This window comes from Rattus norvegicus, chromosome 2 (genome assembly GCF_036323735.1).
Source record: "Rattus norvegicus strain BN/NHsdMcwi chromosome 2, GRCr8, whole genome shotgun sequence".
NCBI classification, from domain to species: domain Eukaryota; kingdom Metazoa; phylum Chordata; class Mammalia; order Rodentia; family Muridae; genus Rattus; species Rattus norvegicus.
This window is the reverse complement of record NC_086020.1, coordinates 156,452,233-156,462,265: the sequence shown is the minus strand read 5'-3', so window position 1 is coordinate 156,462,265 and position 10,033 is coordinate 156,452,233. Positions and strand designations below refer to the sequence as shown.

Here is a 10,033-nt window from a genome sequence, read left to right as displayed (position 1 = left end):
GATCATTCCTCAAACAGTCATTTCTCAGGGCTTCTATTTCCCCCCTCTAAAGCTCTATATGATCATGTCTGCCTGGCAAACACCACGACGTGTGTCAGGAGAAGACAAGGGATAAGAAATGTGACCAGCATAAAGTGGTTAAGAAATAAGAGTGCTGTATACAAGAGCTGAAAGGAAAGATAGCTGTAGGAACCACCAAGCATGGACATGTGTTCCACTGGCTCATTCCCAGCCCCCAAAATTACCTTCAGCTTTGGGGGACACCCTTCTTCCTGCATGGAGACACCGCCGCCCAATAGCGTAAGGCTCCCTCTACGTAACACTGGCGCTCCCATCCTGCTGAAAGTGTGTTGTGAGAAAGAGCAGAAAGCTGCCAGAAGCTCAAATTCGCGCTTCAGCACAATCGAGTCCAGTGGAGCCTATGATGCCTCCCCCTCCTGGAGTGGAAGCTGAATGGCAGATGCTGCCCAAATGTTCATTAATTGAGAGGCTTCCGTCCCCGGACGCCCCTGGATCTTGGACAGAAAAAAAAAATTCGGTCGAATATGCAGGATGAGGAGCCTCCAGATCCTGTGCGCCCTTAGCGCCCAGCCACAGAGTCAAATGCAAGCATTCCCCGGGATGAGAAAGAAAGAGATCGATCAAGGTCTGGCTGCGGCTTTCCAGCGAAGATGCTGCGCGCAAGGAACGCCAGCCCCAGAGCGGCTCTGTGCGACTCTGCGGCACCCTGCTGCCTGCCGGCCCCCTTTCCCAATTTGCCCTCCGGCCATTCGTCTGCACATGAATTCCCTGCACTTGTGAGTGAACCCACACAAGTTCTCTAGGCACGGTCCTCCTACTCTTTCCCGCGGGGAAGGGTGGGGGTAGTTTTTCAACCTTAACCTCTCTACTACCTGGAGGAAGGTGACTGTACTGGGAGGGTGAGGGATTGTTTTACAGGTTCCAGGGCGTCAGAATTAGGTGCCAGTGCTAAAGTGGCTTGTTTTCTTCCTTTGCCCTTTGACAACTGGTGAGCTGACAGCTGCCTGGGCGCAACCCCCGGGCTCACTTTGCAGCCGGACGCTGAGTTTCAGACTGCAGCCCGGTTCCGCGTAGACCCGGGCCTCTTCGCCCCTCATCCAAGTCTGCGGCGGATGGATGCTGACAGACATCCTCTGAGCATTGGTTAAAGCTCTACCTTTGCACCTCCTGTTTATCTACCGCCACCTCCATCTCCCCCTCCCCTCCCGTCTCCTTCTCTTCCCCATCCCCACCCTTTCATCATTTGCACCACCACCAAATTACGTGCCCCTTTGGTAGAGTCGAAGCTCCCCGCTGAAGTGAGGGGGAGGGCGATACCCATCCCCCCTCTCCCATCTCTGCCTAGGCTCCGGGTTTTACTGCAGCAATCGGAGGTGACAGCGCCACCTCGGTCTCCTCCGTAGCTCTCAGAGCCCCTGCTTCCCCCAGTAACTGGGAAAGCGCCCCCTCTTGAGAAGCTAATTTCTGAAGAAGTGCGAACAGGCTACAGAAAAAAAAAAAAAAAGATTTTGAAAATGTAGAAGTCACCGGGATGCATTCCTCCTCGGAGAAGAGCCCAATCTCCCAGAACTGAGTATCAGCGCATAGGAAGTTAGGACCTTAGAGCGAAGGGGGAGGGGAGTGGTGCAGCCCGCATTCTCTTCTGGAAGGAGTCACTGCAAGCCCTGCGGTTGGACATAAGTTTGCGTAAGAGTGTTTTCCTTTTGTCAATTATTAATCACCGGAATCAGTTTGGCAGAACTGGAGTTTTAGCAGTAGTGCAGAGGGCGGGGCCCGAACACCTAACTCTGGGAGCCTCGGCTGCGCCCAGCACAGTGGCAAGCTAACAGAAGCTGGGGAGAAGCCAGAGCATCTAAGCTCACTCAGCAAAAGGTAAGCATCTTTCAAAGTACCTATGTCCAATCTAAAGGAGCTTTCATAGCACAGAGTTTCTGTCCGCGTTGGGGGGGGGGGGGGACTAGAACTGAGCTTTAGTGCAATCTATCTGATTATTTAACTATATTACAAGAAGTGACTGGGTCCTCTTGGCATTTACTATGTTGGAAACTAAGATGCTTTACTCAACAGAAGCCAAACTTTATTACTGAAACTTCTCCAGCCAGAAGAAAAATATCTTACATTATTTCCATTATTCACCTTTGTGTGGTTGGTTAATGTTCAGGGAGTGATCCTGAGATGCGCTTGGCTCCCTTCTTCAGGTGGTAATACTCACTTAGTTCTCTGCCCCTTAGGTTACTTTAGGCAGTGGCACACGGCAGTCAGCTGCCAGCAGGTAAGGCATAGCTAGCAAAGAGTGTGGTTTAGTATTTTTTCTCATGATTTGAAGCACAGTGTGTTTTCTCGAGGGTGTTTATGTGATTGTCACAGCAGTCAAAAGTCCTCAACCTTCGGAGGAGGCATATGTGTCCCTAGAGGAATGCGTGTCATAGTGTCCATGGGGAGCACGGCTTACAAGTGTTAAGTCCTGACTTGCTTCAATTGGAAGGGCATTCAACTGGTTGCCAGTCTATGCAGCAGCCCAGCCCAGGCGCCAATACAGAATCTAAACTTTAGCCTCCAAAGCCAAATAAATGTACACGGGGAAGTGGGACCCTGCTTTTCTGTAGAAGACTTTGTGGCAGCGGTCATTATTTTGAATCAAATGATATTAAGAAATACACAGCCATTTACCATAAGAACTTTTAAAATAATGTGTGCGGAAAACTCCATTGCTTGGTTTTTACAACTGGTTTATTCCTGTGTTTCTTAGTGTAACCTCCATTTACATGATTTTTAATAGTTGTGATGACTTTGCAACCACTTAGACCAGTAGTTCTCAACCTTCCTAATGCTGCAACCCTTTAATACAGTTCTTCATGGTGTGGTTTCCGCTGTCCCTAGTTACTATTGCTGCTACTTCATAACTGTAATGTTGCTACTGTTATAAATCATAATGTAAATATCTGATGTGCAGATAGTTTAGGGGACCCCTGTGAAAAGGTCCTTTTGGATCCTCAAAGAGGTTAAAACCCAAAGATTGAGAACCACTGACTTAGATAAATAACAAACTTTTGTGTGAGACACACAACCCCACTTTTCAAATCTTTCTAAACAACTGGATAAGTAATTCAAATGTAATTAAAATAAGCCAGGTTAAAAATGGCTAGTTAAGGCAAATGCACAGACACTTAGAATTGTACTGTGTGTCTAGTAGAAATTAAGGAGTCTGTAACTCCCTAATGCTTATAACTTTGCTAATTTTATGATTAAAAACTACCCTTTATAAGTCCATAACTAATTAAGTCCATAACTTAATTAACAGTAAGAACGTTTTCCAGCCAAAACTCTGTGTGTGTGTGTGTGTGTGTGTGTGTGTGTGTGTGTGTGTGTTCTTCAAGTTATCCAAAAGGAGTTGGGGCTATAAAGGTGGCTCAAAAGGCAAAGTACATGCAAGCTTGAGGATCCAGCACCTGCCTGAAAAGACACAAAGGAACATGTGTGTAATCCCAGAGTTGGGAGGGAGAGACAGGACAATCCTGGAGTCTTCTCCTGATAACCATTCTAGCCCAATGGACAAGTTTCTGGTTCATCGAGAGAGGCCATGCCTCAAAACGTAAAATGTAGAGTCACCGAAGAAGACACGAAATACTGATTCTGACTTCTACACACATGCACAACTATGGACACATCACACACACACACACACACACACACACAAACACTCTCTCTCTCTCTCACACACACACACACACACAAACACTCTCTCTCTCTCTCACACACACACACACACACACACACACACACACACACACACACGACAATGTGCATGTATACCAAACACACGAGCAAATCATCCAACTCAACCTCTAGAATTAAGTCTGTAAACACATCCCTTTCCAAAACAATAACCGGTAAAAAATTATCTCTGAATATTATTCCAAGGGAATACAGCAAATGAAGTGTTTATGCAAAATACTCTGAAACACAGCAACTTGGTTGTAAGAACAACAAAGGCGCATGGTATTTGAACACAATTCCTCTCTCCAGCCTCACCGAGCTGGGTATGGTGGTGATCCTCACTGGCTAGATGGTGCTTTGCTGCAGGTACCTTGTAGAGTCCCCCTCTCAACCTAGAATCCAGCCCATAGCAACAGCCTATTCAAAAGAGAAACAGGCCACCACCTTCCTCATCTCTCTCAGCTTTGTGATAAGGAAGGTTTAGTTCATGGAGGACCAACAGAGACATCATTCTTCTTACAGACAATGCACAGGACACACACGGTCAAAGATGAAGAACTCATTAACAAAAAGACACACAGCCCATTTGTAAGTGAGCAAAGGTTCGAACACACATTTCCTCGAAGAAGATGTACATAAGAAAGGTGTTTGTCTTTACTTAGTAGGAAAATCAAAATCAAAATCGTAATGAAGTACTACTTGGTGACAACCAAAATGGTTATAAACAAAATGATCCATATTTACATTTCAGTCCAACCATGCTCAAATAAAGAATTTGGGGGTTGGGGGATAAAGTAGAATGGTTGGAGCACAACTCAGTGCTTGCCTGGTTTACCCAAGGCCCTGGGCTTCCTCCCTAGCATCACGAGGAGAGTGGGAAGGAAGGGGAGGAGGAAGAGGAGGAAGGAGAAAAGGAGGTGGGAGAGGAGGAGGGGGAGGAGGAAAGGGAGGAGAAGAAAGAAGAAGGAAAGGAAAAGGAAAAGGAAGTGTTAGATCTGTCGTGTATTGCCAACAGGGATGTAAAATGATATAGTGGAATAACAATGTGCTAATTGCTCAAAAATTTACCAAATAATACAATTCCACTCTTAGACATAGATTTGGGAGAGCTGAAAGTTTATATCCATAAAGGAACTAGTACCCAAATCCTCATCACAGTAGTGTACATAACAGGCAAAAACAAACAACCCCAGAAACAGCCCTCTCATTGAGCAGTGAGGGAGTAAGATACATGCAACCAAGCAGCAGATATTACTCGACACGCTTCAGCACGGATGAGCACTGAAAAGATTAAGTGAAGAATAGCACACGTTGTGTGATTCCCCTTACGTAACACATCTCAAACCAGCAAATCTGTGGAGACAGAAATCGGATGAGTTGTTGCTGAGGGCTGGTGTGAGAGATAAGTTGGGAAGAAATGGGAAGTGACTGCTGAAGGGTACAGTGTCTTTGGGAGATGAACCATTTTAGGTCATGGGAAGGGCTATGCTTGTTGTACTTCTGAAAAAACACTAACCTGTATACTTAGACTAGGTTAATTGTATGATACACAAATGACATCTCTAAGGCATATTATTAAAAACCCATCCAATGTAGGCAGGTGTAGTGACTTACTCATACCCCAGTGTGTGGGAAACTGATGAAAGAGAATTGCAAGTTTTGATAATAACCAGAAAATGTTTAGCAAGGATCTTGTCTTAAAACACAAAGGGCAACCCAAAAAATTTTACAAAGGACTAAAGGTGGGCTCAATCTTAGAGCATTTGCCCCAGGATAGAAAAAAAATTATATGAAGCATTGCAAGAACTAATGAATTTAATACTTTGAAGTTTGTAAATTCTCATGTACCACTAAACCACTATGAAGCTTTTTGTGCCCAATGGCCATGTGGAAATACATGGAATCATTAAGGATGGGACAGGAGTCGTACAGCTGAATGGTTTACGTCATTGTCCATACCTGCCTGAGCTTTTCTCCCGTTGAGAAATCAGTCAGTCAGATGCCATCAACTCCTTATCATAGGGGATTTATGGGCAATACAGCATCTGTTTAGACTCATCATTTACCCAGGAGTGGTTGAGGCCAGTTATTCTTGCTTTTAGGTAAGTCTAGACTTTATCAATTCTTGAGGTTAATTGTTAAATTTGCTATGCCCACACTGGCTTAGAGAGGAAAGTACCTGAATCTTGGCAAAACCTGAATTTCTGCTCCGTATAAAATACTTCCACTTACCCTAGCCCCAAAGGCAAGAGGGGTGGAAGAGGTGGGGAAGCAGCCACCAGAGTCCCCACAGCACACTGATATATCCTTGCTGGAAAGCATCGACTGTAATTATGCCAATCCCCAATGCACAGGCTCCTAAATAATTAATTCATGCCTCTATTTGTCTCCTGTGTTTTGAGTTCCCAGAGCTTCCTGAGCCTGTGCTAAGAACCATGGGATGGGACAGCAATGCTTTGTCTAGAACAAGTGTAAAGTTAGAGTGTCCTGTAATCTTGGGAGGTAGCAAGCAGCAGAACGTGTTACCAGGACAGTTGTGAGCACAGGGAACAAAATGGTACCTTAAGCTGTGTGAATTAAGTCTTCCTGCTTCAGAAAGACTCAGTGAGTCTCCCTTTCAGCTACACAGGCTTGCCCTTCCATGCACATATTTTAAGCATGTGTCAAGCTGATGGAAATAGATTCTACCCAGGTATATTATTATTTTATTATTATTATTAAATATTAATAAATTATTATTATTAATTTACTTTCCATCCCAATTACAGATTCCCCTTGCTCTTCTCCCAGTTCCTCTCTTTCCTCACCCCATCCACTCATCCTCCCTCTCTATTCAGAAAATGGAAGGCCTCCCATGGATGTCAATCAGCCTTGGCATATCAAGTTGCAGTAAGACTAGGCACAACTTCTCCTACTGAGGGGAGCCAAGGCAGCCCAGTTATGAAAAACACAAAGTACCAAAGGCAAGCAACAGAGTCAGAAACAACCCCTGCTCCCTCTGTTAGGAGTCCGACATGAAGACAAAGCAACACAACTGTTACATATGTGCAGATGAGCCTGGGTCAGTGTCATGTGTGCCCTCTGGTTGACAAGTTGGTCTCTGAGCACCTATGACCCAGGTTAGTTGATTCTGTTGTTTTTCTTGTGGTATCCTTGATCTGTCCTTCCTCTCCATCTTTCATAGGACTTCCCAAGCTCCCCCTAATGTTTAGATGTGGGTCTCTGCATCTGTTTCCATCAATTTCTGTGTGAAGACTCTGATGACAATTATGCTAGGCTCTTGTCTGAAAGCAGAATATCATTAATAGGTGGGCTCCCTCTCATGGTATAGGTCTCTTCAAGCTTGGCCATTCCCTCAATGGATTAATGGACATTTCTACTCCAGTTTCACTCCCGCACATCTGGTAGGCAGGACAAATTGTAGGTCAAAGGTTTTGTGGCTGGGTTGGTGTCCCAGTCTCTCCATTGGAAGTCTTGCCTGTTTGCAAGAGACGACCAGTTCAGGCTCCATGTCCCCCATTGCTAGGAGTCTTAGCTAGGCTCACCCTCATTCACCTGGGAGTTTCATTGTCCTAGGTTTCTAGCTTGTTCCGGAGATTCCACCGACCCCCATTCCACTTGTCTCTCCCAGTACTCTACCCCTCTGTTCTCCCCCAACCTGATCCCTCTTGTTCTTATCCCTAACCCCTCTTCCATCCAGTCCCCTCCCTTTCACCCAGTCTTTAACTGCAATGATTTGTGTCAAATGTTATCCAATTAGAAGACTTCTGTTGGAAAAAGCTTGTGTGTGTGTGTGTGTGTGCATGTGTTTGTATCTGTGCTGTGTGTGTGTTCACATATATCTGTGTCTGTGTATGTCTGTGTCTACATGTGTCTGTGTACACATAGAGGGTCAGGAGACAGCCTTGGATGTCATTCCTTAGGGGCAGTCCAGCTTTTATTTTTCTTCCAGAGGCAGTATTTTTCACTTACTTAGAACTTGCCAAATAGGCTTTGCTGGCTGGCCAGTGCTGCGCTGGCTGACCAGTGAACAGCAGGGAATCTGTCTGCCCTGTGCTCCCAGCACTGTGATTATGGGCACGCACCATCATGCCCTTTCTTGCTTGGATTCTTGGAATCTAACTCTGGTTCTCGTGGTTGCTCTTTTACAAACTGATCCATCTCCCCAGCTGTGATAAAGAATGATTTTAAGGTCTAATCATTTGTTCATACATTAAACACCTATAGGCTAAGTTGATTACTCTCTCTCTCTCTCTCTCTCTCTCTCTCTCTCTCTTTTCATCTTTTGGGGGAAGGATTCTTGAGGCAACACAGATTTCTATATAGCTTAGGCTGACCTTGAACTCATGATACTTCTGTCTAAGGCTATCGATGCTAAGGTTATAGATATGCACCACCACATCTGGCTTAATCCTTACTTTTAATATCACTTTCATTCAGGTTAGATATCGATTCAGTAGATATTTACTATACAACTGTAGTGTACCAGGACACACACTTGGGCCTTGGATAAGTAATAAACATATAGACAGGACATCTTACCTCTAAAATGCTTCAATTCTAGTGAATACCTCAGACATTAATAACAAAAATTATAGGTAAATAGAAATCTATAAAGAGAAAAGAGCTCTGGGGAGAAAGGAAGTAATGAGGCACCGTTTTCAATTATGAACTAGCTGGAAAGTAAGATTGTATAACCCTGTACTCTAGAAGGCATGCACAAACCTGGCTCTATGAATCCAGAAGAAGCTACAAGAATTACTAATGTCAGATAAGCTCCAGTTGCCCAGGCTGAGGTTTGTCCACCGTTATACTTGCCTAACCCACAGCATTATTATTATTATTTTGTCTAAATATCCCATTGTTTCCTAAAGGAAAAATTATCCTCAACACATTCCAAGTGCGTGCCAAGAAGAAATCTCCAACACCTGTTTGAAGAATTACAACTGAACTATTAATAAAGCAGTGTCTTTTAAAATAATATTTTCTTAATTTTGTGAAAATTCTATACACACATACAGTGTGTCTTAGTCATATTCAATTCCCCACTCTTCCTCTTAGGCCCTCCCAGATTCACCCTCGCCCCTTTTCCTTACAATCCACTGAGTCTAGTGTGTGCTGACTTATGGAGACAGGGGGCATCCACTAGAGTGTGGTCAACCTACCTAGAGTCACGCCCTTAAAGAAAGCTGACTCTTCTTTCCCCAAACAGTGCCTTAAAACAAACTCTCACTCAAGGAAATCCTCAGGCTGGGCTGTCATTTCCTTTTCAGCCCCTGTGCTGCGCTGTTACACAGATGCCCGTAGTGTTCTGAGGGGTTGTATGTACATGGTGCAGATTTCGTTCCCCCAAAATAGCACCCTTTGGATACCGAAGGTGAACAGAATAGGAAATCCTGCAGGTCAGATGTGGAGAGAAAGAAGGAAAGGCTGCCGTCACTCCACTGTTCTAGAATTTCTACACAAGTGCCTGATTTCAAAGGTACCCTAGGACATCTTGTCCTAATAATATGTGATAGGTGCTGCAAAGTTTCTGAAATAGAGCTTTTTTAGGTCTGGTTTAAAAGGAGCAGGGATGGGATTTTGAAAGTCAAAGGGAATATTTATTTTAATCTCAACTGAGAAGTGTGTAAGAATGGTAAGAGCAGAAAACTAAACTAAACTAAGAACAAGGGTTTCCTTTTTAAGATCAATTATAATGGGACATTAGAATTTTCATTCATTTATCTAATATGGTTTAATTAAAGTTACTGTATGTTAATTGTGGAGGAAAAGACAATATTCAAATCTCTTCTAGACCTCTCTCTCTCTCTCTCTCTCTCTCTCTCTCTCTCTCTGTGTGTGTGTGTGTGTGTGTGTGTGTGTGTGTGTGTGTGTGTGTTACTAGAATCTGAGTACAGGACTTCACTCATGCTAAGCAAACACCCTGCCAACTGGACTATATCCTCAACCCAATACTCCATTTGTTACAGAACAAATGAAGAACATAGAGTAAGATTTTCCAGCCCTACCAACCAGGCCCCCTGACAGCCTTTCTTCATCCCTTCCTATGCCTCAGTTTACCCATTACTTACCTGCCATAACCTTTACCACACTGTGAGGAGATAGTTGCCTAATTGTCCCTGCTCTCAGGATGTAGTCTGGAGATGGTAACCATGTTGGTCCTAATGAACTTTATAGCTTCGTACGTCCTTGCTACCTAGTTGATTGAAATAGCTAAGATGGGTGGGCCAATAATCAGTATGAATGGTTTGCTGGGCTGCAGTCAAAGTTCCTTGCATAACAAGGCAATTTT

General features: G+C 44.2%; 1 protein-coding gene across 4 annotated transcripts in view; it reads left to right on the top strand.

Annotated features, from left to right (window-relative positions):
* Nucleotides 1-329: 329 nt before the first annotated feature.
* Sptssb (serine palmitoyltransferase, small subunit B) overlaps nucleotides 330-10,033 on the top strand; it is a 29,428-nt gene continuing 19,724 nt past the window's right edge. For 2 of the 4 annotated variants that reach the window (XM_063281087.1, XM_063281086.1), the window contains exon 1: nucleotides 330-1,893. The gene's annotated coding sequence lies outside the window, so the exon portion shown is untranslated. The remainder of the gene's footprint in view (nucleotides 1,894-10,033) is intronic. The other 2 variants (NM_001271301.1, NM_001271299.1) reach the window with 1 other exon arrangement.